Raw genomic sequence first — 17,163 nt, forward strand, 5'->3', positions numbered from 1 at the left:
ACTCTTGTGGTAAACATAGCAAAACAAATACTCTTGTGGAATCACTATGTTGTACACCTGAAACAGGTAACATTGTGTGTCAACTATACTTCAATTAAAGAAATAAAATTAAAAGTAAAGATCTGAAATATATATATACATATATAAATTTATTTCAGCCAAACCAATCAGTAAGTACGATGATATGAAATGTTACCTGGTTCAACAAAAGTGATCAATATTAGAAAACAGGTGGGCATAGTTTTATAACAGAATGGGACAAATAGAATTAGTAGTTGATCTATATTATATTTAACGGAACGAAGACAAAAATAAAATGGCTTTACCAAGGCCCACATCTGTCCTGCAGGTTTAAAAGTTCATTTTGCCTCTGAGGAAGATTTAATCCACAGAAAGGGGCAGCTCACTCATAATTTAGGGTTTGTGTCAAAGACATGGCACAAATTACTCAATCATTTTCACTTTAAATTCAGGATAGAAGTAATATTTATTTCCTCTATTTCCCATTAAATGCAAAACTCTTCCAATTATTAAATTCCTTCGCTGGTTATGTAATTCCTTAGAGACTTATTCCTACATGGGAAGACTAATTATTGCATAAATGTCAATTCTTTGAGAAATAATTTAAAAGATTTGTGCAAGCTTAGACAAAATAACAGTTGAGTAAACTTGAAGTAATACATTTAAATTTTACCTGAAAGCATAAACAGAAGGAAATCTCCAAGAAAATTTTTGAGAAGGATTATGAATAGGAAGTCTTCCATATTCGATATTAAAAAATCTCATTTTTAAAAATCTACATAATTGGGCAACAAATATATAATCTTAGAGATGATCCTAGTACAGATATAGATGCCTACACATGTGCACATTTTTGTTTTTTTACATGTGTTCATGTACACTGTACAAGGGAAACTTACAAACCAATGAGAAAAGGGTATTTTTTAATAAGATAGTTTCATTTGAAAAATCAAATTAAATCCTTACTTTATATTCATCAAAATGAATTCCAGATGGATTAAAGAGTTCAATGAGAAAAATTAGAATCACAGAAAGGGAACTATAAGAAAAAGATGTGAAAAACTAATTTTAAGATTAGAAAGAAATTTATAGCTATAAGAGTAAAGGAGAAATTCCCAGATTGATTTATTTGACAACAACATAATAAAACATTGGGATTATAGGAATGCCTTAATTTATTACTCTTTGCTTTATTTGTGCTTTGCAGATACTATGTTGTTTAAAATTGAACGTTTGTGGCAACCCTACATTGAGCAAATCTCTCAGTGCCATTTTTCCAACAGCATTTGCTCACTCTTTGTCTCTGTGTTACATTTTGGTAATTCTCATAATATTTCACACTTTTTCATTACTATTAAACTTGCTATGGTGATCTGTGGTCAGTGAGTATATCTTGCTGGAAGTTCTGATGATGGTTACCATTTTTTAGCAATAAAGTATTTTTTTATAATTTCAAACTTATTTCTCATCAACCAACCTCTTTATTATTATTATTAATATTATTATTATTTTATTCAAATATAATGAACATACAGTGTTATATTAGTTTCAGATGTATGATATAATGATTCAATAAAGCATTTTTAATTAAGGTATGTTCATTTTTTAGACATAATGCTATTGCATACTTACTAGGCTGTAATAAAATGTCAACATAACTTTTATATGCACTGGGAAACCAAAAAATTCATCTGACTCACTTCCTTGTGATATTTGCTTTATTGCTGTGCTCTGGAGCCCAGCCCACAATATCTCTGACATGTGCCTGTACTGAAAATACTCATTTAAAAAAGGGGGAAAAAACAGGTAACATTCCATCTTAATAATAACAATAAATAAAACAATATTTTGATACCATTTTGAGCTACCAAACTGCTCATATGTATACATGCATAACTGTGTGCATATACACATATCTTTATCCACTATATTTAATCATATTAACAATTATTTAAAAACGGTTAAATTGCTGAAAGGAATTTCAAATGATATTGTAAAAAGCAATTTGTCCAAATTATGAAAAGTGTGTGTGGTTTTTATTAATGGTTATACTTTTTGACCCAGTAATTCTACTTCTAATATGAAACTTGAGATTCTGGTTAAATATTTATGGGAAAAATAACAAAACTTTAAATAGTATGAATTTTAGACAACACCGGAATAGTAAATAATTTATGGCCTATTGCTATGATAAGCTATGATACAATCACTGCAAAATTATTTTTGAAGTCTACAGATATGGGGAGATGTAGGCAATACAAATGTTTGGTTTTTTTTGTTTTGTTTTGTTTTGTTTTGTTTTTTTAATAATGATTTTTTATTATATTATGTTAGTCACCATACAGTACATCCCCGGTTTTCGATGTAAGGCTCGATGATTCATTAGTTGTGGGCAATACAAATGTTTTAATGAAAAAAGTATAAACTATTTTTATGGTAACTTGGTTATATGTATATATTTATGTATACACATAAATTTAGCCATTTGAATGTAAACTATTTTGTATAAGTAGCTCTTACGCTCTCTGTCTCTTCACACATGTATCTCTCTCTCTCACATATACACATACACGGACACAGCAAAACACTAATATACATAAAAACAGTGTTAATCTCCAATACAGGTCATTTTAATTCCCATCTTAATTTTTTCTTCAAATCGCTAATTGAAAGATATAAAAATAGTACTCCTTTTTTAATGCAATCACATTTAAAAAATGTATGACAGAAGGTTATCTATGTAGTCATGTGTGGTGAGCTGAAAAAAAAGGGACATCAGAGGGAATTTGGTGGGACAAGAGGTGTGACTCCAAAAGTGCATAGTCATTCTGTGCTTTAAAGAACAGGATGAAACATTGTAAACAAAGGCAGTATAGAAGAATCAAATTGCCTCAGTTACCACAGATACAATTAAAAGCTGGGCAATGTAGTAGCACAATGGGTCCACATGGAGGTTACCATAACTACAGCTTCCTCGAGGCACATGGATGGAAGGGGGACCTAACATACTCATATTGTGCACAGGCACAGCCTATAGTAAAGAGTAATTAAGGAAATGAAAAATATATGTGACAGTAAACTAGTATTAAGTAGTAATATATAGGCTAGTGTTTAATATGAAATAGGTTTAGACTATACTAGTATTAAAAAGCTGAAAGGTAAATTAATAATACAGAAGAAAATCACTAGGTTTCTGTCCTTAAGGAAAAAGAAATGAGACAGAAATAACCAAGATTTACAATATATACAAATTTCAATTATGAGAAGTTTGTTAAATACTGAAATTATCACCATTCGAACTAAAAAAAATTACCTTTTCTTAAAGCATATAATATTTAATAACCTAAGAACTTTAATATACTCAAGTCATTGTTCTTAATATTAATAAGCGTTGTTTTAAATCAAATTTAAGTCCTATAATAATAACTGGCTCAAATAAAACTACTTGAGGTATAAACCTGCAACAAGGCAGGCCAGTCTACTGGCTGCCTCATCTTATGCACTAGAATGTACTATGCATTAAGTACAGAAGATTGGATGATGAAGGGCAAGCCATTGTTACATTTATGAAAAAAAAGTATCTGCATCTTTCAAATGAAAATTGTCTACTTTCCCGTGATTTTTTCATAAGCTTGTTATCCAAACCCAGAGGCACATCTTTCCACAAAAGAAATCTGCATGATAAAGTGTTGTTTATTTTCTAGGATATCCTCCCACAACCCTATTCCTCACAAGAACCATCAAAACACTAATACTAAGTCTGATACTAATAATAATGAGTAATATTTCAATCAGCTTAACTTTTACATGATTAAAAGAGCACAAGATAAAGCATTGAACACTCCCTCAGTGACCATTAAGATTACTGACTGAGTTTTAAAAATTATTAAATGTTGGGGTTTCAACTACAGAGGTTCTGATTTCATTGGTCAAAAGGAACCAGTTGTTATTTTAGTGGTGTGTACACAGGTAAAATCATAAGTGCTTTTGGATTTCTCAAATCTTTCGACTTGATTCTGATCCCCAGATTGGTTAAAGATCCATTGGGCTTTGAAAACTATTAGCCACTTTCTGGTTATTTGGACAAGTTTTTTAACCTCTCTCAGACTCAGTCACATGTTCTGCTACAAAAGAGGGATTTTATTAGATTCTAATAGAACTAGTATGGGGAAGAAATGAAATGCTGTTTATAAAGAAACTATCACAGCGTCTGGCAGAGAAACCAAGTAGTCTATAAATATTAAGTATGCATTTTCATACCACATCATATACAATGAAATAAGGATATAGAACTAACCAGTGTCACAAGTTACTTTTATACAAAATTCATTCTGAGTTGCAATTACCATGCTAGCTGTCTGCCTCAGTAACAGCAATGAGAAACTGAGGACTTCTAACTCCCAAAAAAGGAGAGCTCCACTAGGTATGCATACTACAGGGAGGCTGTCCGGGCTGAATAAAGAGGATTGACAATGAAAATAGAGAGGCACGTCATGGCTTGGGTTTTTGGAATAGAGCTAAGGTGTTTTTGTGGTCGCTTTCTAATGATCAGCTGCTATTGGGCAATGTGCGGAGAAGATCAATGCCTTTTTTTTGTAGCATAACCTGTAAGGTTATTAACATTTGAGATAAACCATGTTCATCTTCTATTCTGGACTGAAATAACAAATGGCTCCTAACTGGATGAAGGTGTCTTAAGTTTTCAGTATCAAGAATAGTGGGAGCAGATAAAAAGGCAAAACCAGCCGTGAGAATGCCAGATCAGGTAGGTATAAACAGGAATGAAAAGACAATTCCGTAATTATCCACAATGGCACTTTCGGAGGGAAGGATTTTATAATAGAGGTGCAAGGCAAGGGATGTAGTGATACATGTGTAAAGAAAAGTCCAAAATTAAAAGAAGAGAGGAAATACATACTGGGTTAACTAAGGAGCCTCTATAGCACCCCAAACCAAGGATAATATCAATCTGGAGACTCAGCTGGGACTAGGAGTGTATTTTCATACCCATACTCCTTTCTTCTCTGTTATATACTTGTGTTTCAATCTATCGTTGCTGTGCGTATTGAACTCGTAGGCAAGTTCCAAGATGTGAGCCTCCATAAAGAAAGCAGAACTTTTCTTTTCATGTAATTAGATGGGTGTACACCCACTACATTCCATGAAGGTTCCTTGCTATCTGATTTACTTTCTTAATGAACTGCATTTCAGCAAATAAACGAAGTTAAAATCCTAGTTCATGAAATTGGTAAGGGCAATTATTACTCCTATACAGTAACAATTTGACAACTTATTAAGGAAAATATTTGTTCTTCAAAGGAAAAATCTCTGACTGCTCAAGAAAAACTATTAAATGAATTTGTCATTATTTTATTACTAACACTTACTTTTTAAATCCCTAAAAGTACATTATTTCTATCTGTGTGAGTTTAGTAATGTCTTTTTGTGCACCATCTCCCAGAATTGGAAAGACCGTATACTCCTACCTTCGTCCACTAGCTGCCCTTTATTCTTAGCAAAAGCCCCTTATGAAAACCCCTTTAGTACTCCAGGGTTACTACTTATTACAGTAAATACAGACAAAAAGGTCCTGTCATCCTATAAAATCTTTCAGTTTCAGAAAGCTAAAATTTAATTCCCTGTGCAAATTCAAATATAACTCAAGAATAGAACAGCCTCACTATGTAGTTGATAGGATTATGACAAAAGGGTAGAAGAATTGATTTTCAAGTGAAGTGAGAAATTAAGTTAACCTTAACCTTCACTCGGATATACATGCTGGTGTATCAGAAAAGACCATGTAGCTTCTTTCTAGTTATCAGAAAATGCAACCTACCAATATCCATTGTTAAGACACAGTGAAAATAGAGGGGAAAATGGTTTGTGCTTGAGATAACTGTGATTCTATAATTCTGTGAATATTTTTAAGAGCTGATTTGCTATTTAATAGACTCAGACTATCATTAGAAATAATCAAATACAGATGAGTTAAAATAGGTGGACTAAATGAAGGGTTTTTTTTTTTTTTAAATTAAAGGTAAACCTAGAGTTGACCGTTAAGCAACACTGGTTTGAACTGTGCAGGCCCACTTATAGGAAGTTTTGTTTCATTTTGTTTCATTGGTAAATACAGTACGAGACTGAAAATGAATTTTCTCTTTCTTGTGTTTTTCTTAATAACAGCATCTTTTCTCTAGCTTAATTTATTGTAAATACAGGATATAATACATATAATATACAAAATATGTTAATCAACAACTGTTTATGTTATTGTTAAGGCTTCTAGTCAACGTTAGGCAATGAATGGTTAAGTTTTGGAGAACCAAAATTAATGTGATTTTTGACTACAGTGGGGTAAGCGCCCGTAGACCTTGAGTTTTTGTTCAAGAGTCAGTTGTATTTATAACGCCACTATTTATTAATTCTTTATATGCCTTACTTTAAAAGACAATGTTAAAAATTAAACTATTTGAAATGTGGACATCTATTTGTAGCATTATTGGTTTACCGTGTGCTCCAAAGGACTATTCAAGCACAGAACGATTTCATGGAACACTTTCAGAGGCATTGTTGGTCTCTCAAAAAGTAGGGGAAGTCTCCAAGGATACAATCAACCCCTTTCCACCTCCACTTTACCACACAGCAGAGCTGGAGCAGAGTGGCTGAGAAATGAACCATAGGTTTCTCAAAAAATGGCTAAGACAATCCTGAAGAAGTGTTCCTTAACCTGCAAGGGGGTTATTCTTATTCTCGCAAGGATATTACCTTGAAAGGTATCAAGACTTCCTATGAATCTACAGTGATTAAGCTTGTGGTGTTCAGGAAGAGAGAGCTACGCTGACCAACAGAACAGAACAGAGCCCAGAGAGAAACACACCCACGGATGCAGCTGGAATCTATGACAGAGTTTGCCCTGTGTGGTATGGGGAAAGGGGAACTATTCAAAACTTAACTCTAGGAGAAGAGGTTACTCATGAATTAAAGACAAACTTACAGTCTCACCTCCTACCATATGCAAACTATCAGTTAAAAGGGGATTAAAGTCTTAACTGTAAAAAGCAAAATATCAGAGGAACTAGGGAAAGTACTTTTATGATAACTGAAATTCCCTAAACAAGACACAAAATAGCTGTAACTATAAAAAAAATTAAATTGATTATGTTAAAATTAAGAACTTATGATCGTCACAGGGAACCATAAAGAAACTGAAAAGATAGCCACAAATTGGGAGGCAATATTTGTCACACAAACGTTTGGTGGGAGTTCTTTAACATTCAGGATAATAAAAATTCTTCAGTTATATATGCTGTTAATAAAACTAAAACGTAACGCTGTATCCTTTTAAACATTATGCATTTGTGTCCAATAGTTATAATTTCTGCATGTCACATGGAGCATAAAGTATTATACCAAAAATCACACAATCTCCAAAAATTGAAAATTTTAAAGATTTTTAAAAAAATTTATTCAGCCACATTCTTCAGAGCTCTTGTGTTAACCAACATACTGCCCCTCCTCTCAAGTAGTGCCGGAGGGGGAACTCGCCCAGTTCCTGCCGCAGCTGTTCCTTTCTGAGCAGCCTGAGGGGCTCTGTTACCTGTCTGATGTAGCTTTGGAATTTGGAGAGGGCTCAGCTGCCCATACAGCGGAGAGAATCAACCTATGTTGACCTCATTTGGGGCTAATGCTTTTTTGAGCATGACATGTCTATTTACATGCTACGATATTCATTAAATAACCCGTCTAGATGAGGCTGTGTCAATATTATATCTAACAACAAAACTGTGAGTCCTGTACCATCTGACTTACAAAGTTTATAAATTTAAGTGTGATCATTTCTCAAACCACAGCAACTTGAGGTGATTGCATATTTCTAAAATCATTTCCAAGTTATGTGAATTAATAACAGTGCCATTCTAACACTATATGCTTATTCTAATTTATATTTAGTGGCCAGTAAGTGATATTAAAAATGTTAACAGAGCCTTTCTATTTCTAAATTTTGTATCTTTAGGTCTTCGCTTCCATATACATATATATTTACAACTTGTTAAGTACATGAATGGAAATAGCATAAATTGATCAATATAAATGAAATTCTTAATCGTTAAACATCCTGAACAAATGTACAGGTAAATATGTGTTGATGCTATACTGATGTTATTATTAATTGATCCATATCGTTTTTGCACTTTGGTGAATGAATATCTCTCAACATTGTACACAGTTGAAAAATTGCAAGATTAAGAAAATTGTGAGCATAACTGAAAGAAAAATCGACATGGATAAATAAATAGTATTAAAGAGAAATTTAGTACTAGTGATTATTATGCTCATATGCATGATGCTTAGCACTCTGAAGTTTACAAAGGGTATCCATGGACCGTGATTAACAAAAACGTTTAAATTCCAAGATACATCTCTAGAGCGGTCTCATAAAGATGCCTCATTTTCTTCATTCCAATCCTGACCATTTTTATCACTGTCTAAACAATCAGGTCACACTCTAATGAAATTTCTTACTCCCTACCAATGTAGAGCCTCGCCCAGTTCTTACACTTTTTCCCCCTCAATCCATTATTTCATTCAAGCCCAATCCATTCCTTTTCAGTCACGTATTCCTTGCTTTCAAGGCGGCGTATAAGGAATAACAACTCACAGATTAAACCCTGGTGAAAGTAAGTAGTGAAGTGTCAAATTATATAATCATTTTCCAATCTCTCTGAAATAATGCCTTCAATCCACTCACTTATATTGTAAGTCTTCCAGATAGAAAATCCCATGCCAGATATCTCTACAAACGTGCATCCACTAAAGTAATATTTGGAAATTTAACAATTCATGCCTAAATTTTATTTAGACATTTTACTTGAAATAAATGAAATTACAAATACAGTTTATAGAATATGAAAATGCAGTAATGAACTGTTCAATGATTACTTTGATGAAAAACATTTAACATAAGTTACTCTAAGGATAACTCTTAAGATTAAATTATCAGGATATGTGAATAAAGCCAAAAGAAAGTTAATAGATTTAAAACACTTATTAAAGAATAATTTTCTTGTGTGTGTAGATTCTACTTGCTTTCATTTGCCAACACATAAAACGAAGGGCTAATTAAAAATCCGAGAATGATATGTTGAAGAGGCTTTCATCAAAAAAGTCACCACAAAAATGTGTTGATACCCTAACATAAAGCACTGAGATACTACAGTAAAATTACTGTTAATATTACAAGAACTTTATCTGGTTATTTGGTTATTACTTAAGAAACCATGGATGCCAAGTCTAGCTATTAAAACAGTACATGCCAGCCACCATTCTAATGTTAACACATATCAACTTAGAGCATTCCTAAGATGTATAAATATTATCTCATTTGTTAGATAAGGAAACCAAATCACAAAGAGGTTTAAAAATTTGCCCAAAGCCATACAGCTGTTAAGTTACAAAGCTGGAATTCAAACCCAAATAATTTATCTTCATTGTCTATACTTAACCTTTTACACCAAACTAAAATAACTTTTCTTAATTTAATATTTGTCTAGATAACTGCCTTAATGCAAAGTTTCTTCTATTGTCCTGTTAACATGAGGTATTCAGTAAATTAGGTAGACAATGGGGGAAAATTTAAATGTTCCATGTAAATTAAATTTATCCAGAAGATCATATAATGTGAAACACCCTATGTTTCTTTATTTTCATGTATGTGCACACAGCAAAAAATGCTAATTACTATAAGTGGATTTAATTGCCTACAAATCAATTTAAATTACATCACTCCATTATTTCTACTCACTTACATTATTGAGCATGACAGGAATAATTCTTTGCTTATCATACCAAAGGATATTATACTGCACTAATGTAAAATATTTATGGTCTTTAATTTTTATTTCATTTTCTCCCTCTGCCTTATAGTTTTCCAAACTTTATGGTAATTCTGAAAACTAGTGTAGTTAAGAAAGTCCATATTCTTCACTATATAAAGTTGCAAATAATAAAATAAAATTGCTATTTAGTTCTTTTTTTTTTCTTAAAGATTTTACTTATTTATTTGACAGAATGAGAGACAGCCAGCAAGAGAGGGAACACAAGCAGGGGGAGTGGGAGAGGAAGTAGCAGGCTCCCAGCAGAGGAGCCTGATGTGGGGCTCGATCCCAGGACTCCGGGATCACGCCCTGAGCCAAAGGCAGACGCTTAATGACTGAGCTACCCAGGCGCCCTTGCTATTTAGTTCTATACATGGATCGTGGGGGACATAGAATACTGAGAAAGGGAAACCTTTATTTGAAACACGGTAAACCTGATATAGGTAGATGGATAGATGAGATATACAGTGATTAATATGTACATGGCATTGTTCTAAGACCTTGACAAAAATCAACCCAATTAAAAAAATTATAAAAGAAAGTCAAGTAATAAGAGAAATCTGGTAATTGCAGTAAGGATTTTCTTGCTTACAGTAGGTGACCAAATAAACATTCATTATGTAAACAATTCAAACCTGAAGGACATGGTGTGTTAAAGCAATGTTAAACTTTCTTCAGTATAAATACATCATGGTTTACCCTAAGGTTTTTTTTTTTTTTTTTTAAAGATTTTATTTATTTATTTGACAGAGACAGCCAGCAAGAGAGGGAACACAGCAGGGGGAGTGGGAGAGGAAGAAGCAGGCTCCCAGTGGAGGAGCCTGACGTGGGGCTCTATCCCAGAACGCCGGGGTCACGCCCTGAGCCGAAGGCAGACGCTTAACGACTGCGCCACCCAGGCGCCCCTACCCTAAGGTTTGTCCTACACTTGACACATGATCTTGAATTCTTCAGCTGACATGTACCTTATATTGAGAAATTCTGTTATGGGTGGTGAAAATGCTTGCTCTCCGTTCGTGGTCCACATCTTTATGTCTTTTAGCAGCTCTATATCTGTTGGCATTATCTTGAAATTTTTAGCAGTACTTACAGTGTTTGACTTTGATGTTTCAAATTACTTTAAATAAAACTTCTTGAATCAAATGAAAAAAAATCTCTGACTCTTTGATTTTCAAGCAGAAGTATTTATTCATGAATAAATAACAACATTTATCAAGTTCTATTCCACACATTAGAGTCACCACACTGAACAAAAGACAAGTAAATCTTGTTCTCATGAGTTGATATTTCAGAGAAGTGAGAAAGACCATGTGAGTGTGTACATGGATGTGCAAATGTATGTATGTAAAACCCAGAATAAGTCAGATGGGGATAAATGCAATAGAAAACTAAGCTGGATGGGTGCTTGGGTGGCTCATTTGGTTAAGAGCTCAGGTCATGGTCTCTGGGTTCTGGGATCAAACCCCCTGAGTAGGGCTCCATGCTCAGCGGGGAGTCTGCTTGAGGATTCTTTCCCTCTCCTCCTGCCCCTCCCTCCACTCACCATGTGTGCTCTCTCTCGCTCTCTGTCTCTGAAATAAATCTAAAAAAAAGAAAAGAAAAAAGAAAAGAAAGATGGTAGGAAGAACAGGTGTTGTTGAAGTGTGTTGGGAGAGTTCTCTGACAGAGTGTACTTTTGAATAGCCCTCACACATTTTTGGTGTAGTAGAAACCCAGATAAACAACAAGATATTGAGGGAACAAGCAGCAATAAAGAGAGGAGGCATCTGAGTTGTGTTCCTGGCACAGCAAAGAGAGCAGTGTGACCTGGACGGAGAGAGGTGGTAGGAGGTGTAACGAGAGACAAGGTCAGAAACACTCAGATTGTGTATGGTCTTCTCATTGGAAGGACTTTGGTTTTCTTTGAATGAAATGGGAACCACTGAAGAGCCATGAAGTTTGAACCATGACATTACATGTTCTGACTTAACATTTTATCAGGAAGATGCTGGCTGCAATGTTGAAAATGAACCGAAGGGAGGAAAGGGTAGAAAGAGGGAGACCACTTAGGGAGTTAGACAATACTCCAGTATAGAGATGATGAAGATTTACATTTTAGACCATATGACTAGAAGTTGGCCCTTGGGTTCTTCTTGAAATAGAAATGATAGTTTGGGAATTTTTTTTTTTTTTTTTAATGCAAGGTTCTCATCATTCACACAAGTATTTGTGATATGCCATTAGAAATTTACCACAACCAATGTATTTTAGTAATAGATGAAAAAATCATTTAAAAATATTCTCAAATATATAATCATTGTCAAGATGGAAATATTCTTAGTTTTTTAAAATGTTACTTGGGATTATTTAATAATAGTAAAAATTAAAACAAAATGTTTACTTAGTTTTTAAGTTGTCAACTTTTGTCTGTTTTTGTACCTTTGCTTTGCTCATCGTTAGTTAGAAGTTCTTGGCCTGTAGTTGTCATCTCCTCCCTAAGAGAATTTATAATATGTTTGCTAAGAGAATTTACAATATGTCTTTAAATACATTATCAAATGAGATAATGTGATAAATTGGAAAAATAATTACTTTCTAAACAGACAAAGCACAGTCTTTGCCTTTATACTTCAGCAAACCCCACTAACTGGTGGACAATCTGTTCATTAAGGTCATCGTCCTGATTTATATTGACTCTGAGAGGCCGTGCAGGAATTCTCATGGCTGGTTAATACAGCTGAAATTAACAGATTGACTCTGCCATGCCCTATTCATTTTCCATGAAGAGATTCAGTTAAAAGGTGCATAGCTTATGATTCTTCATTTTACAGGGATGAAAGGTAGATCATCACCTAAATTTGATGCAATTTATCCTCACTTTAACTCATTGAGAATAATTAGTTCATTTTCTTCTTCATAATAACTGTAAGTCTATAACCATTTAAAATATTTCAATAAAAATAATCCAAAAATATCCATGGCATTTTACACATATTGTAAGCAATGGAGGTAGGGGGGAATTTTCCCATATGCATTCACAGTGCTAAGAGGCTCTCTGCCAGCACCAAATCCTTTTGGATAATTTCCATAGTTCATTCATATTTTCATGTCCCTGAGCATAAAGCATGCTTAGTAAAGCAACTGAATGTTAAGAAAAAAATTCCATATGCAAATCGAGTTGATATATTTTTAAATGGTTCATGGTATACATTGATTTGATCAGAAAGCTATATGTAAAGTCCAGTGTCTATGCAGCTAAGACTACAGTGCAAGAGAGAAGGTAATCTTGCCCCCCATGTGAAGGTCATGAGGGCTATTTCCAAAACCTTCTGATACATAGAGAATTGTACTTCTTTCTTCCTTTGAAGTGAGATGTAACTATGTGATTTGCCTTGGCTGAAGAAACATGGGTAGAAGTGATGTGAGTTTCTTCCTATAAGTAGCTTTAGAACCTGTTCTATTTTACCTCCTCCCTCCCTCCCCTGGGATCACAGTGGAAGCATGGAAACATATGCTGAAGTGGGGTCTCAGGAGCCTGGATCTCTGAATGGCTAAAATGAACAGATTCTTCTTCCAACCCACATTGGGCAATCTAGTTTGAGCAACAAATAAACCTCCATTGAGTTAAGGCACTGAGATTTAGGGGTTATTAATAGATTTGGATGTTACATAGTTGTAACTCTACAGACACTGCAAGTAATATTATCAACTACTAAAGAAGCAGGTGGTAAAGGACTAGAGAAATAGCTAGACTGAGATGTGAAAATGTGCTAAATTGCCCCAAACACAAGAAACTATGAGGCCAAAGGGAATTCCAGTTAAGTTGGGTTTTATCTGATGAAAATCTATACTATTTGTATTAGTATATCTCCTATCCATATTTCTAGAGAATATTCTGGAATAAAAAAGGTTTGGAAGTCAATTACAGCTGTCATTAAAATCTTATAGATAAAAGCATATCATTATGCTTGAAATATGATATTTAATAGGGACAAATAAGAGGTGTTGGTCAAAGTATATCAGTAGCTGTCAAAAAGCATTTTTTCCAATATGAAACTTACCACTACTACTCAAATAGCAGCAATAGATCCAATATTTTTACAATGCTTCCTATATGCCACATCCTTTTCTAAGCAATTTACATGTGTTAAGTATTTAATCCTCATGAATGGTATCCTAGGAGTAGGGTACTGTTGTTATCTCAATTTCAGAGATTTTAGGAAACTGAGGCATAAACCATTGAAGTAGTTGGTCTAATGTTATACAGGTCATACATGGTAGAAATGAGATTTAAATCCAAAAATTCAGGCTTCAGACTCTGCTTTTGAAAACTGCAAGCTACTGCTGCTAAGTAAGGATTAGCAGTTAATTTCTTCCCAGTATTAAATAAAATAACTAGTTCTTACATGAAATCCAAGGTTTTGCAGAAGATGAAGCCGGATAGAGGAAAATGATGGACTAAATACTATGTAATCCATGAATCTAGGCATTGTCAAGAAATCATGGATGGAGGACATGGATTAGACATCATAGGTTTTATGTAAGTTGGTTTCAGCAGGGACCAGGGTGCTCTTAAGAGCAGAGTCAAAGACAAGTCTCTGGGTTCCACACCCCTAGGGAGTGAGAATAGCTTATTTAGATAACCAAAATCTATAATTAGTTAATTAAAAGCAAGACTGTGAATTCTTCCAGGTTAAAGCTGTGATATTCTGCCAAGCAGCTGCAAGGCAGAGGCAATTTTAAAAGGACATACGACCCAGAGAAACTGGTTCTAAGTCCCAACTGTCTAAGTAACTTTCTATTCACTGGGTATGTGGATTTTAGCAAGTTACTTAACCTCTTTAAGCCAACAAAGCCCCAGGATAATAATGCTACCTCAGGATCAATGTAGAATTTAGGGAGATAATGTTTGCAAAGCACTTGGAACATTTTCAGGCATGTTTCTAGATATGACAAGGTTTATAAGGACAGTGTTAAAAAGAGGCTCAAGAATGCATCTGTGGTTGCAGTACTTATCTAGTATATACTACCGATTTATGTATTTAGGTTGAGTTATGCATATTATTTTCCCTGTAACTTCCATATCCCCCGTATTTTTTCTTTTACTTTTCTCTTGATTTACTAAATGCATGCCAAAGAAGCTACATTTGTCCTGTACTTAGAACCTTCTTAGAGAAAGTTATTTGCTATTAAGAATTGAATTTGTATTAACTTGTATTAACATTACTAACTATAAATTTTCTAGCTTTTCCATCTCAAAGAAGATTAGTGAATCCCAGTTGCACTGGATAATTGTGCTTAAAACGCTGCATAAAAATACATACAGTAATTTATATATGATTTTATGCATGTAAATTATATAATTATTATGGAATTTTATGCATGACCCAACAAAACCTGGTAGGGTGGGAGCCTTTTAAGAGCATGTTCATAGATTTCTGAAGACCGATTCCACCTTTTTAACCTGATGGCTTTCTGCTTTCTGAACCTTAGCTATACCCTTGGTTTATGGCATCTCATCATTAGACAATTACATATTTGTGAACACCTGCCAGTAGCCTTCCCTATCCCCTGTTCTTGAACTCCAGCCTGGAGCTAAATGTATTGTCTATCCCATACATCCCCATTTCACTGTCCACTTTCATCTCCAGATACCTCCCCACCCCGGTCTTGTCCTCCTACACTGGTCCCTCACTCCACAAGTAAGGTGTTTCTCCTTTCTCACAAGGCATTTTATCTTTGGAAAAACCCTTAAATGTAGTAAATGTAATTACTTCTCATTTCAGTGGGAAAATTGAGCCCTTAAATTATCTCTCATGTTTGCTAAAATTGCCAAATACCATTAAAATGGACACAATTCCTCATTGTTAACCTTAGCTATAGTAGCCCAACTTACATTTTTACTTTTATTCACTATTCTATAATATGGCTTTTTTGCGCTCTCCATAAGCTTTTTGTAGCTTTTCTGCATAATAACCTATAGCTTTTATGAATAAATATACATATAATAAATACATATATAATTTCATCTACAGAGAAAAACCCACCAGCATTAAAGACAAAATAAATCAATAAAAGACTATCAACTATATAAAATACAAGCTGGTAAAATACAAGCATTCTGAGATAAGAAGTTAGAATGTGTTGACTATATGATGTAATGATGAAAAAATATTAATCAATGCAAAGAAATAACTCAAAAGCCAAAATATGACATTCAGATGAAAATCCTCATAACTTGAATTATCTGTGTCAAATGGTATATTTGAGGATATGACTTGATAATTGAGAAAAATACCAAGGATCTTGTTCTGTTGACTCAGGAAAATATAGATGTTATTCGTGTGTGTTGTCATTGTTAAAATGTCTATACAAAGACAGTAACTTCACGCATTACTCCTCCTCAAAGATGTTTTAAATGTATTAAAGGACTCTGAAGGGAGTAAAAATTTAAAAGATCAATGGGAACACTAATATTATTTCACAAGGATTAGGCGTAGCATTTGTGCTATGTCTGATGTGTTCCTCATATCCCAACCACACAGATAATTGCCCAACTTGCACAACTGGATGCCACATAGAGGATCTGGTACTTTGCCCTGTATTGATCTCAATATGCAGAACTCAAATTTGTCTTGTTACTTCCACTCTTCCTGCCGATTTTCAACGTTCCCCTTAGCTTCCTCAATGCTGATTAAAGAAAGTACAACGAGTCTGCCTTTAAAATCATTAAATACTGTAGCTTACTACTTATTTTTCCCCCTTAGGCAAAGCAATTAAAGGCCAGGGAATATAACTGCATTGCTCAAAATGACGTTACTATAATAAATTCTGGTACTCAGGTATTCCATCACGTCGGGCTGTCTCCTCCAGGATGGCGAGATTAATGCGAAGAATATAATATCCGTACAAAGACAAGACAGTTTTTGATGTTTTTCATTTATTTTTCACAAATTATATGTACCCCCAATTTTTGGCTTATGATTGAAATTATTAGTATAGTAAAACATGCCAATAACTGCAATCATAAATTACATTCTACATAAAAAAATAAGCACTGAAAAATTAGGAAGAAAAACATCTTGTTAGATATTAAAATTTAGTTTAACATGATGTTTTTGTCCAATAACATATGGATTATAATCTATGGATTATAAATCCGTGAACCCAAAAGCCCAAATTGTCTTGAAAAATGAAATGTGAAAAATTCACTATTCTCATAAACAAAACAGCCCTAAAAGAAACCTCTAGAGAATCATTTTCTTATGAATTGGAGTATTCCATGTTA

General features: G+C 33.9%; 1 protein-coding gene across 2 annotated transcripts in view; it reads right to left on the reverse strand.

The window, feature by feature from the left end:
• The window catches only part of CADM2 (cell adhesion molecule 2), a 1,027,113-nt gene that overhangs the window by 833,849 nt on the left and 176,101 nt on the right, over nt 1-17,163 (reverse strand). The window lies entirely within an intron of this gene.

The sequence above is a fragment of the Ursus arctos genome, unplaced genomic scaffold, assembly GCF_023065955.2.
Source record: "Ursus arctos isolate Adak ecotype North America unplaced genomic scaffold, UrsArc2.0 scaffold_4, whole genome shotgun sequence".
Classification (NCBI taxonomy): Eukaryota; Metazoa; Chordata; class Mammalia; order Carnivora; family Ursidae; genus Ursus; species Ursus arctos.